Below are 13,449 nucleotides of genomic sequence, written 5' to 3'. Positions count from 1 at the left end.
TGCTTTGGCCAGATGCCACCTGCTTTGAGGAACCCTTTAAAAGACTGAAGGAGTTTTGAGGGCTTTGTCCGGACCCCACCTGGAGAAGACAGCCTATGAGCATCTCGTCAAGCTCCGAGGGCCTCGTCTCTTCAGACTGGTAGCTATAATCCCCTTCCCCTCTTTCTCTATCTTTCACTCTATCTCTTTATTTCTCTCCCACTATCGCAGTTGTTGGCACTAAATAAAAGTGCATTTTTGTTTAAGCAAAGTGTTGTGTCCCCTGCTGTGTCTTTTGTGCTTTGAGATCTCCAAAAAGAACCTATCAGGGACCCTGCATGCATTTGCAGACCCTGGCAGGGGCACAGCAAATAATAAGAAAGATTTGCAAAACACACCAACAGTATGGCCCACAGAGCCCATGCTTCCGTGGCCTTTCAAAGGCCGAACTGGGGAGGACTGTACTCGTCCCACATGATTTAAAACAGCTTTTTTCGTGCCTCACGACCTCTACAGAATTCAAACTGTGGGAAGTGGCATGGAAACAGCTGCTGAAAGAGGCCCTCCCAGACTTGCATGCTGATCCAAACACAGCAAAGGATGCCAGTGGCGTGCCAATTACCACTGAGCATCTCCCCGGTGAGGGCCAGTGGTCTCTGGCCCCAGTCCAAGCTGCAGTAATCCCTGTGGAAGTCCTTGAGAGAGTCAAAGATGGAGCTGAAAAAGCCTTCTTTGCCCTTCAACCTGACGGCCCTGTAGTAAGATCACACAGCTACCATCAGAGCCTTGTTTGAAATTTGTGGAAAGGTTAACTAGAGCTATTGAAATCCAAGATAGGAAAGAAAATGCAAGGGAAGAAGTTTTAGAGGAAATGGCATTTGCAATTGAGAATGAACAGTGTTGAGCTGCAATTCTGAGCTTACCTTTAGAACCCCCCCTACACTAAAAGATATGCTTCTAGTCTGGAACAGGAAAGTGCCTCTGAGGAGTGTGGCTCAGGACACCAGACCAAAGCTGCTGCCAAGACCACCACAGAGAGTCGCCGTTGCCAGCCCAGCGCCCATTCCATCAGCACAGTGGCACACTGGGCAGCAGCGAGGACCAGCAATGGTTGACCCCACAAAGCCATGCCTGCTTTGTAAGAACCTTGGGCACTGGGTTAACCAGTGTCCCCTGAAAAAGCAATTGGATCAATTTAAAAATAGCAGGGGTGGAGAACTACAAGCGCTCCCAGGGGGTCAACAACAACAACAACAAAACTAAATGGGGTGCTGTGCAAGCACGGGGCTCTGGCACCTCTGGGACCTCAGAGCCTGCTGTGACCTCAGCCTGCTGTGACCCCAGAGCCTGCTGTGACCTCATGGCCTTAGCTGCACCCCAGAGTGTGCCCCCATCGATACAAATGGACTGCCCTGCCTGTAAATGTTTGGCTTGATCCAAGATCATTCCTCAGCAAATCCTTTCTTTTGCCTGCTGACATTGACTGGGGCCCAGGCAACAAAAGAACAGGAGCTGCAGGCCACCCACACAGCTTTTCCTATTAATGAGCACTGAGCCTTTCTTTTTGCAAACAGAGGGATGTTGGGGGGATTTTTGCACCATCAAGCCGAGGCACAAGGCTCTGCATCCTCCCAAGGAACAGAGCCAGCCCCCTTCAGTGCGAGAGGGCGCGGCCTCAGCTGCAGCCCCGGTGCCTCCTGTGCCCCAGGGCACGGCCCTGGCTGTAAATGTCTTGGGCTGCAGCTCAGGGCCAGGGCAGAGCTCAGCAGCCTCATCAGAGCCCGGGGCCGCGGCCCTTCCCTGCCGGGGCCCTCGCCTGGCCCGGCCCGGCCTGAGCAGCCCGGCCTGGCCCCAGGGGACGGGCTCTGCCCGCCCGCTGTGCCCGCAGCCTTCTGGGCCCAAGGGTTTGCAAGAGGCTTTCTCCCAGCCCTGCAAAACCTTGGCCAAGTGTCCCTTTGCTGTGCTGAGAAGAGTAAAAAAAACCCCTCACATTTACCCTGACGCACAGCTCATGAGGGATCCCTGCACACCTCAGCAGAGACCCCAAAACATCCCTGTGTGCCTCATGAGGGATCCCTGCACACCTCAGCAGAGACCCCAAAACATCCCTGTGTGCCTCATGAGGGATCCCTGCACACCTCAGCAGAGACCTCAAAACATCCCTGTGTGCCTCAGGAAGTTCAGGCCTAGATGATCCCACTGAAGGAAATGTGCCCTCAGCCCAGGGACGCTCAGCATGGGCTCCCCCAGCCCCTCGGGGCCCCGCTGCTGCTCACAGCGGCCCCTGCCTGGCTCCTGCCTGCCCTCACCGTGGGCGTCCACGGCTGCTCCTGGCCATGGAGCTCAGCCAGTGCTGCTGCCGGGTGGGCTTTGCTGCTGGCACCACCTGGACATATCTCTGACAACTCTACTTCTTTATTTGAAGGGAAAATGTGGGCCAAGCCCTGCCCTGGCAGACAGGGCCTGCCCACCTTCAGTCGTGGTTGGGGAACAGGACCAGGGGGCTCCGGGGCAGAGGGTCTCCTTGTGGAGGGTGAGTTTTGGGAAGGGCTCAAGATGGTGCTGCAGCTGCGGCAGGGCAGATGGGGACAGAAGTGAAGAGCTGGGAACATGGCTCGAGTTCTCTCTGCCTGAGTTGTTAGGCTCGTCTTCTGAAGATGGGCAGGAGCACCTTTGGAGAGAGGAGTGGCTGAAGCCCCCAGCTGCCAGTGGCACCCTGGGACCCTCCTGCACAGCAGGGCCCAGAGCTGGCAAGGCTCCCCAGCACGGCTGGAGCTGCTGGCACACCTTGGCCCAGCTGGACAGCTGCCCCTCAAGGCCCCGGCGAGCAGGGGACGGCTCTGGGCCGGCTCCCTGGCCAGGAGCGGGCCCCAGAGCGCCTCTGCCTTTCAAGGGCAATCTCGTCCCCGCTCTTTCTCCTCCCCACCTTGCTTTGCCTCTGCCCTGTGCTCCTGGGACTGCTCAGAACCCCGAACAGCAAAGGGGAGGGAGCAGGGACGGGGAACTCCTGGGAGGCTTTTTCAGGGCTGAATCTTGGTGTTTGGGAGGTTTTTATGGAGCCCAGGTGGCCGGGGACTTCTAGAGATGGACTTGGGCAGAGGGACCTTCAAACTCACTGTGCTCATCCCTTGTTTTTCCCAAGGCAGGATTTCCCATTCCCAGCTGCTGGGAGGCTGCGAGGAAGAGGAAGACCCTGTCCTTGTCCTTCCTCCCCCAGAGCAGGAGCTGAGGATGGAGAGCAGGGAGGACAAATCCTCGGCAGAACCTCGTGGAAGAGGCTGTTTTGAGCAGCTCCACGGCGCAGGAACCCAATGGGGAGGAAAATCCCGGAGATGCCACATGAGGAGGGGCTGCAAACGCAGAATGCGGGGGTCTGAGGAGGAAAACCCACCCTGGACCGGGAGGCAGCCGGAGATGTTGTCAGAGCTCGCAACTGGTGGTCAATGAGCAGGTTGATGATGGGGAGAAGCTCTACAAGTTCTCGGAATGTGGGAAGAGCTTCAGGTGGATCTACCAGCTGATCCAGCACCAGAGGATCCACACTGGGGAGAGGGAAGGGCTTCAGTGATAGGTCCGACCTGGTTGTCCACCTGAGGATCCACACAGGGGAAGAGCCCTACGCGTGTGCCGAGTTTGGGAAGGCCTTTAGATACAGGTCCAGCCTGATTGCCCACCTGAGGATCCGCACTGGCAAGAAGCCCTGTGAATGTCCCAAGTGTCAAAAGAGGTTTCAGACCAGCTGCAGTCTCCTCAAGCATAAGCGGATTCACACCGAGGAGAGGCCCTTCCACTGCCCCGACTGCGGGATGGGCTTCAAGCTCAACTCCCACCTCGTCAGGCACTGGCGCATCCACACCGGGGAGAGGCCCTATGAGTGTCCCCAGTGTGGGAAGAGCTTCTCCAGGAGCTCTCACTTGACCAGACACCAACGGAGGCACAGGTAAGGAAGCCCTTGCGAGTGCCCCAGCTGCAGTAAGAGCTTTTTGCACTGCTCCAACTACATCCCCCATCAGAGGACCCACATTGTTCAGAGCCCTGGTGACCCACATTCCCAGTGATCCCTGCTGAGAAGACAGCTGGCTGGTGGTCTCCACGTCCTCCTTGATCTCTATAGGCACCTGGATGAACGCAGGGGCAGGAACATCTATCAGGACTCTGATCTATACCGGTAATTCATTGGGAAGAAGTGATTTGTTGACTTTACACCCCATAAAATCTCACCTGCTCTGTCCAGTTATTTCTTCTGGTGGCATCAACGAAAACTGGGGTGAAAATAAAGAAACTAAACAAAGAGATCGAAAGCTGCACCCTTTACTGGGATTTGGGGGGTGAATTTGGGGTTGGTTCAAGGCAATATTTGGGTGAATTTGGGTGTTCTGAGGTTGTCAAAGCCAGACGACATGGCCATCATCTCATAGGTGTGTAAGAGGCCGTCTCAAGCCCCCACATTTGCCTACCGATTGCCACGAGGAGAAACCCCTTCTCACTGCAGTTCCAGCTTGGAGAGAGCAGCAGTGCAGGTGCAGCTGCTGCACCATTATGTTAGCTGTTCCAAACAAGGACTTGGCAAGGAGTTGGCAAGGACTTGGCAAGGAATCGGCAAGGACCTGGCATGGACCCAGCAAGGAACAGCCTACTGCATCTTTGCCCACTCTCCTCCTTTAAGCCGAATGAACTTTTGGGGTGACTCCCGTGGTCCTTCATTGAAGACCCCTCACCTGCCTCGTTACCACCGTGACAAATGGACAAATACTGGGAACCCTCCTCCCAAGGACTGAGACTGAGACCCCTACTACAGGGAGGAGGGGGAGAAAAAGGTGGTCTGACCACTACTGACATGACGGGCTTCCCTTCAGTAATTTCAATGGACTTATTCTTCATTGTGTTCGCCTTGCTTTGATGGTTTCAGTGGACTCACCTGTTCCCCCACAGCAATCACAATGGACTCTCATTGTCCTGCATGTTCCCCCCTCTTTCCTCTGTGGACTAGAACTGGACCCCTGAGTTGACCAGAACTTTGAAGACTTCCCCGACACGACAGACGGATCCCCATCGTCCGGACCACTGAGGATCTCACCTGTGTTGGTAGCTATTCCCATCCCCCTCTTCTCTCTCTCTCTGTATCCTTTTATCTCCTTTCAGATCCCCACTATCGCATTTACTGTTTTGCCCCTAATAAAGGTGCATTCTTTGTGATTCACTGATAGTCCCTTGTTGTTTGCCTTTTTGCACGTTTGGGATCGGTGTAAAGAATCATCACAACACCCCGCACAAGCGGATCATGACAACAGGGTGCAGTAACACCACTGCTTTTTAAACTGCAAAAGAAAGCAGAAGGGAAGAGCATTATGTGCTTTGGGTGCAGTAAAATTGGACATGCCAGGAGTCAGTGCCGCTCTGCAGCAATGAAAAGGTTTTGTTCCATCTGCAGAAAAGATAATCACAATACTAAAGAATGTCGGTTCCAGGGAAACGGACAGTGGAGTGCGGCCCCGCGTGCGAAGACACAGGCTCGGGGAGCTGCATGGATAGCTCAGCAACCACAGGAGGACTTTACTTGCTCCAGTCAGCAACTTCTGGAAGTGCCAGAGTGGACATGGAACCTGCAGTAGATGTCACCATCACAGACTCTGCCATACATCTGATAAAGACTAGTGTAAAGGGACCCTTGGGGAATGGGCTTACTGCTTTCCTGTTAGGGAGATCATCTGCTAGCAAAAAAGGACTGGATATAATTCCTGGGGTTATTGATGCAGACTATCAAGGGGTTATCAAAATTATGGTTAGGACATTTTCCCCTCCTGTATCTATTCCTAAAGGATCACAAATTGCCCAACTTGTTCCTTTTAAGCCTTGTGTCCCCTGTACAGGATTAAAGGAGTGGGGAACAGGCGGCTTTGGTTCTACAGGTAACCCGAAGTATATTGGGCCATGGACATCACAAGAGGTAAACCAGACAAACAGGTAACTTTGACACATCCCAGTGGTAATTCCATTACTAAGAAGCTCACAATCGATACCGGAGCAGACGTAACCATGATTTCAAACACAATATGGCCTAAGAATTGGCCAGTGGTTAATCCTGTTCTAGGCATTGCAGGAATCGGAGGGAGCCAGGCAACTCAGCAGAGCAGAGAAGTAATTACCTTTACCTTCCCAGATGGAGTAAGTGTCTCCACAAGGCCTTGTGTCATGCAAACTCCAGGTAACTTGTTGGGTTTACTTGGTAGGGATTTGCTAAGTCGATTAAAAGCTACCATTGTTACACAGCCTTTTTAGCAGCAGCCACTGGTGGGCAGCCAATCCTCAAAATTAGCTGGACCACTGATACATCCATGTGGGTTGATCAGTGGCCGCTGGCAAAGGAAAAGCTGCATAAAGTCCAACAATTAGTACAGGAACAACTTGATGCAGGACACATAAAGCCACCACCTAGCCCATGGAACACACCAATTTTTATCATCCCAAAAAAGAATGGGAAATGGAGCTTGCTACATGATTTATGTGCTGTTAACGCAGTAATGCTAAGTATGGGTGCATTGCAACCTGGCCTTCCGTCTCCTACAATGATACCCAAGTCATGGGATCTATTGATCATTGATCTTAAGGATTGTTTTTTCACCATTCCCCTGCATCCAGAAGATACTGATAATTTCGCATTTTCTGTTCCTTCCATTAACAAAGCAGCGCTGTACAAAAGGTATGAATGGACAGTTTTGCCCCAGGAGATGCGTAACTCACCCACTATTTGTCAGATTTATGTTGCCTGGGCATTAGAACCAGTTAGGCAACGATTTCCTGAGTGTATCAGCTATCATTATATGGATGATATCCTAGTGGCTGGGAAACAATTGGACTTCGTAACTGTGTTGGCAACCATGACAGCTTTGTTAGAGAAAAGGGGATTAAAAACTGCCCCTGAAAAGGTACAAAATTCTGCTTCTTGGAAGTATCTTGGGTGGCAGATTGATCAGTCTTTAGTGAGACCACAGAAAATCACCATTACTTCTGCAATTAAAACTCTACATGATGTCCAGGAATTGGTGGGAGATATCCAATGGATTAGAACTATTTGTGGAATAACTAACGGAGAACTTGAACCTTTAATACAGTTATTAGGTACTTCATCTCGGGCAGATGAACGCCGGACCCTAGAGAAGAGACAACAGCAAGCCTTGGATCACATAGCCTCAAAGGCTGCTCCAGCACACGCACATCATCTGATCGAGGATGTTCCGGTCCAATTGATGATCATCAATCAGAGTAAAGACGGTGACCAGTATGCTAAGCATCCTTTTGCCTTGATTTGTCAGTGGACACAGACACGGGCTAACCCTTTAACTATTTTGGAATGGGTATTTTTACCTGTGAAACAGCCTAGAACTATTAGCACTCGCCTAGAACTATTTGCTCAATTAATCATGAAAGGCCGGGGAAGGGTCTTAGAAATTTGGGGTCAGGAACCAAATACAATTGTAGTACCGTTAGCTAATTGGTATTTGGAATGGGGAATTAGGCATTCTGTACCCTTACAAATAGCTCTCACTGATTATGGGGGAAAGGTTCACAATACGTATCCATGGCACCGGATGTTATCCTTGTTGGAGCATCAAAGTCTGGAAGACAGACCATGGAGATCTGAGAGTCCAGTGTCTGGACTGACAGTGCTTACTGCTGCAGGTAAAGGGTCAAAAACTACCCGCCCGCGTGGGATGAGGGAGGAAAGAAATGCTGGAGGAGTTGCCGTGACACTGGCAGCATGGTGGGGGCGGGTTGTGAAAACAAAGACCCCCCCCACCACCACCACAGGGTCTGGGCTCCTTGGTCCACCCACCCGGACTGGGTCCCTCGCCCCGCCCAGCACCGCAGGGTCCTAAGATCTGCCACTGCTGCTGCTGGCCATTCTGAAAAACAAAATAGAAAGGTGGAAAGAGCTACCACCTCAAAGTACTGGAAAGCCACGAGCTAGCCTCAGCCCAAGTGGTTGAATTAAAGGCTGTGGCCATGGCATTCCAGAGATTTTCTCAGTTCTTATGAATTTGGTGGTGGGTTTTGCACAGAAAAGGTATTTCTATAAACCATCCAATTAGAGCTGGGGCTGTGGCCAGGTCCTGACTCCATCTGGGTGGGGGATGGTTGATGATGAACCCAGATGTTTTCTGCATCCAAATCAACGGGAGTTTGAGAATGATGATCTGGAGGTGATTTTCCAACTCTGCTGATTTGAGGTTTATCAGCAGTTTGTTCTGGTTTGAAAGCAAAACCAGTGAGAGTTTACAAGTCAGAAATACAACTTATTGGAAAAAGGGAAAGGAAACAAAATACATGCAATTAATACAGACGGAAGACCACTGACAAAGTCAGAATACAGCCTGACACCCCTTTGGCAAGTGTGTTGGTAGCAGTCCAAACTGGAGTGGCTGCAGTCCTCTTGGAGTGGCAGATGTGGTTTCTGTTGGAGCAGTGGTCCTGTAAAAAAAGTGTAGTCGTCCAGTGGAAATCCCAGCTGTGTCTTCTTGGAAACCTTTGGGAAGGCTGCCTGCCTGTCCAAAAATCCCAGAATATATCCAGGTGGGAATGCTTAGCTCCTCCCCCCTGGGCGGAGCATCTCACAGTGGGCTGATGTCATTCCCAGTCATGCAGTGGGTCCTTGATCACCTGTTAAACAGAAACTGCTCCTGGAGGGAGTTATCTCTGAGTCGTGTGGCAAGACGTTGATGGGCCATTAACAGGAGATAAGGAAAACTGCCCAGAAGACAACTGCTGCACAGATGGCAATAGAAAACATCCTGCTTCTCAATCCTGGACACTGTTGCAGACTCTGGGATGACAGTCAGTGTTTTAGTGCTTGATAATTATATGATGTCACCTCAGATGGATTTCTAATAGTTGTTGGACTTTCTTAAGCAGTTCTCTGTTTCAGGATTTAACCGTTCTCTGTTTCAGGACTGAGAAGGACCTTCAAGGATGTCAAAGATCAACATCTCCAGTCAATGGACCTTCTCCTGAAACTCAGCTGTTTGGACTTTGAAACATGAGCATTCTTTGCCTTGTTGTTTGGGTTTCTTATATTGTAAGCCTTGTTTTAGAGATTTGATAGAAGTAGATGTTCTACAGGTAAACTACCTCCTTGATCATTCTACATCAGCACTTGATTGAGGTTCTGATTGACAACCAGCAAATTGTTAAGGGAACCTCTGGAGATGTGTTTGCTCTCTCTTCTGCAAGGGCCCTGCAGAAGAATTGCAAACACAGCTCCTTCCTTTTTTTTATTATAATAAACACAGGGAGATGTGGCAATCACATTCTCTGAACAGAGAGACATAATTCTCTCTCTCAGGATTTTTCCTGGAGAAGCACAGAGAGAACAAGAGGGAACAATTCTTATCCGCTCCGTTTGTTTGTGCTCACATGGAATGTGGTATGGAGATTGTATGCCCAAGGTGAGTGCTTGATTGGATTCTGGTGATGGTTGTTTGGATTCATGGACCAATTGGATCCAACAGCTGTGTCCAGACTCTCGGCAGGGAGTCACGGGTTTTTTGTATTTAATGATAGCTCCTGTCAGTGTAATATAGTTATGGTATATTATAGCATAATAAAGTACTTAATTAGCCTTCTGAAATCATTGGAGTCAGATGCCAATCATTCTTCCCAGATGGGGATCACCTTTTTACTGATGGGGGGGTTCCCCCATGCTCTGGGGGGGACACACACATCCCCTGGGGATCCCCCTCACCTTCTCCTGCAGCACCAGGAGGATGAACATCAACATGGGGACCCCAACCCCTGGAAGTATCTTGGGGGAGTGGGGTCTGGTGGCTGCTTTGGGGTTCTGGGGGGTCACGACCACCCAAAAAACCCCTCCCAGCCCCACAGCTACTCCCGGACACCTCAACCATCCCACAGCTCCCAGCCAGGACACCCTCAACCACTCCCTGCAAGATAAATGACCCCAAGAACCAGCCAAACCCCTTTCCATCTCCCCAAAGACCCACCCAAATTCTCTCCAAGCCACACAGCCTTGTCAGGGACCCAAACCTCCCTCACAGACCCTGCCAAGCCCCTTCCCAGCACCACAAATGCCCACAAGATTGACAGAAGCCTTTCCCAGTCCCCCCAGGAGCCCCTAAACCCCCTCCCACCCCTCATGGCACTGACCAGGAGAGGTTGGTGGACAGGAACATCCACAGCCCACAGCAGCTCAGGCACTTGAGCAGCAATCTGGGCACTTTGGGAGGGCATCTCAAATGGAGAGACCCAGGCCAGACACTGGGACAGACAACCAGAATTCCTGGAGAACAGCTGGTCTCAGGTGGGCATGTTCTGCTGGCACACCTATGAGATGATGGCCATGTCATCTGGCTTTGACAACCTCAGAACACCCAAATTCACCCAAATATTGCCTTGAACCAACCCCAAATTCACCCCCCAAATCCCAGTAAAGGGTGCAGCTTTCGATCTCTTTGTTTAGCTTCTTTATTTTCACCCCAGTTTTCGTTGATGCCACCAGAAGAAATAACTGGACAGAGCAGGTGAGATTTTATGGGGTGTAAAGTCAACAAATCACTTCTTCCCAATGAATTACCGGTATAGATCAGAGTCCTGATGGATGTTCAGGAGGACGTGGAGACCACCAGCCAGCTGTCTTCTCAGCAGGGATCACTGGGAATGTGGGTCACCAGGGCTCTGAACAACGTGGGTCCTGCAGTGGGGGATGGAGCTGGAGCAGCGCACGAAGCTCTTCCCGCACTCGGGGCACTCGCAGGGCTTCCCTTACCTGTGCCTCCGTTGGTGTCTGGTCAAGTGAGAGCTGCTGGAGAAGCTCTTCCCACACTGGGGACACTGACAGGGCCTCTCCCTGGTGTGGATGTGCTGGTGCCTGACGAGGTGGGAGTTGCGCTTGAAGCCCTTCCCGCAGTCAGGGCAGCAGAAGGGCCTCTCCTCGGTGTGAATCCACTGGTGATTAAGGAGAATGGAGCTGGTCTGAAACCTCTTTTGACACTTGGGACACTCGTAGGGCCTCTTCCCGCTGTGCATCTTCAGGTGGGCAATCAGGCTGGACCTGTCTCTGAAGGCCTTCCCACACTCGCCACACGCGTAGGGCTTCTCCCCGGTGTGGATCCTCTGGTGGACAGTCAGGTCGGACCTATCTCTGAAGCCCTTCCCACACTCCTCACACTCATAGAGCCATTCCCCAGTGTGGATCATCTGGTGACGGACCAGGTTGTAGCTCCTCCTGAAGTTCTTCCCACACTCCAAGCACTCGTAGAGTGTCTTCCCGTCATGAACCTGCTCATGGACCACCAGCTCTGAGCTCTGGCTGGAGCTCTCTGTCCACCTGCCTGCCCCAGGGTGGGTCTTTCCTCCTCAGATCCCAGCGATCTGCGTTTGCAGCCCCTCCTCGTGCGGCATCTCCGGGGCTTTTCCTCCCCATTGGGTTCTTGCGCTGTGGAGCCGCTCAAAACGGCCTCTTCCACGAGGTTCTGCTCCGGGGATTTGTCCTCCCTGCTCTCCATCCTCAGCTCCTGCTCTGGGGGAGGAAGGACAAGGAGCGGATGGGATTTGCCTCCGTGCAACAGGGAAGGGCAAGGAGATTCCTCCCAGTGCGTCCCCGGCAGGACGGCACAGGCAGCGGGGCTCTTCTGCAGCCGGGGGTCGTGCTGGGCTGGGAGATGGAGCAGGAGAGAGGGGGAAAGGGGCACTGACTTCCTCCTCACCTGCCTGGGTGTCCCAGGGCTCCTTCCTCTTCCTCGCAGCCTCCTCCTCCATGTGGGGAAGGTCTGGGGATGGGACATTTTCTTTTCTGAAGAAAACAAGGGGTGAGCACATTGAGTTTTGTACTGGTTTGGGGCAAACCAGGGGGGGAATTTATGCCTAAATTACAATTTAATAAGAAAATCAAGGTCAAGGCAATGATACAGAAACACTGACTTAATCTGGCAGTCAGGATCTAACCTGACACCCCGTTGGTTCGGGTGGTGGTAGCAGTTTGATGAAATGGTGGCTGCAGTCCTGTTGGAACGATTACATGATTCTGTCGAAGCAGGGATCCTGTGGAAGGGTCTGGTCTTTCTCTGAAGGTCCAGTGGTTGTTATGGAGCTCTTGTCCTCTGGGAATCCAGTAGGCAAGGTGGTCCTGGTGTTGGAAGGGTGAGATTTTATCCAGGTAGGAATGCTCGGTTCCTCCCCCTGGGCGGAGCATCTCACAATGGGATGATGTAATTTTATCAGTCCTGCAGTGGCACTCAATGGCCCATTAACAGAAGATTGCCCCTGGAGGGCGTTATCAGGGCTGAGCCATGGAAGAGATAAAGAACACTGCCCCACCTGTTTATCACAGTTTATGAAGATGGTGACTGAAAACATACTTTGGGTTACATCTTACATTGCACCCTGAAACAGTGAGGCAATCCCAGCTCGGGGTGGGGGGTGAACACCACCCCCCTTACCCAAACTGGCTCAGGTGTAAAACCCCACCCTGGGAAGGCCCCGCACACAGTGGACAATGTCACACTTGCCCACCCCAGGGGAGGTCTCTGTCCCTGTCACTCTCTTGCTTTCCCCTCTTTTCTCCTTCTTTCCATCTCTCTCTCTCTACCTCATATTTACTGTTCAATAAAATCCACTTTGGATTTGGTCTCGTTAGCCTTAACCCTAATTGGGGCAGAGGCATCTCTCTAACAATTTTATTAACCCGATTGTGACATTATTTCAGTGCAGAGAGTTCAGGACACTGTTCTCTGACTCCAAGTGCCTTTGACAACAGCATGGTTCCCTCCTCTGAGGAGGTTCTAGCTCTTTCTGGAGGAACTCTTGGAAACTTGGACACAGTTTTCTCTGAGATACTTATGGGAGAACTTATGAGGAAAATGGCTGTTGTGGGTGGCCAGTGTAAAGAAAATATTTTGTTGTCCTTCCTTGAAAAGTTTGTTAAAATCACTGCAGGAAAGGGAGGAAATTATACCAGCGAGACTGACAAGGTTCATTCACCCCAAGGCGAGGAACACAAGGCTGCTAAAAGTCCTACAAGAAGCCCAGCTCAAGTAGCTAAATTCCCAATTAAGTCCCGAATTCACAGGCTTGAAGGCCTTGCCAAATGTGAGAATCATAATTCTCTTTGTGCCTGTCGCCTTTGTGACAGCTACACAGAGCTTTCCCTTCCTTTTAATAACCTCTGTTGGGCTGAACTTCCACTTTTCTTTTTTCAGAACCTGCCAGCAGCTGAGCTGGAGCTGTGCAGGAACCGATGAAACTTGGAATTGCCACAGAATTGCTTCTATTGTCAGTTCATTCATGTTTGGGATTTGTTTGTGTTTTCATCCCACGTGACTTGTGGGAAGAGCAGGGCTGGTGACCAGGGGCTCTGTGTCCCTCCCACCACTGAGTGTACTTGGGGCTGGGGGGGCTCTCCAACCTTCTCATCCCTGGGGAGGCCGGGGGGGTCTCTGTCCCTCTCATCCCTTGTGT

At 51.5% G+C, this 13,449-nt stretch overlaps 1 pseudogene; it reads left to right on the top strand.

The window, feature by feature from the left end:
• Positions 1–2,409: 2,409 nt before the first annotated feature.
• Positions 2,410–13,449, top strand: part of LOC137463880 (zinc finger protein 271-like) — a 40,193-nt pseudogene continuing 29,153 nt past the window's right edge.

The sequence above is a fragment of the Anomalospiza imberbis genome, chromosome 31, assembly GCF_031753505.1.
Source record: "Anomalospiza imberbis isolate Cuckoo-Finch-1a 21T00152 chromosome 31, ASM3175350v1, whole genome shotgun sequence".
NCBI lineage: Eukaryota > Metazoa > Chordata > Aves > Passeriformes > Viduidae > Anomalospiza > Anomalospiza imberbis.
Note: the sequence above shows the minus strand (reverse complement) of the source record. Positions and strands in the feature narration are given on the sequence as shown.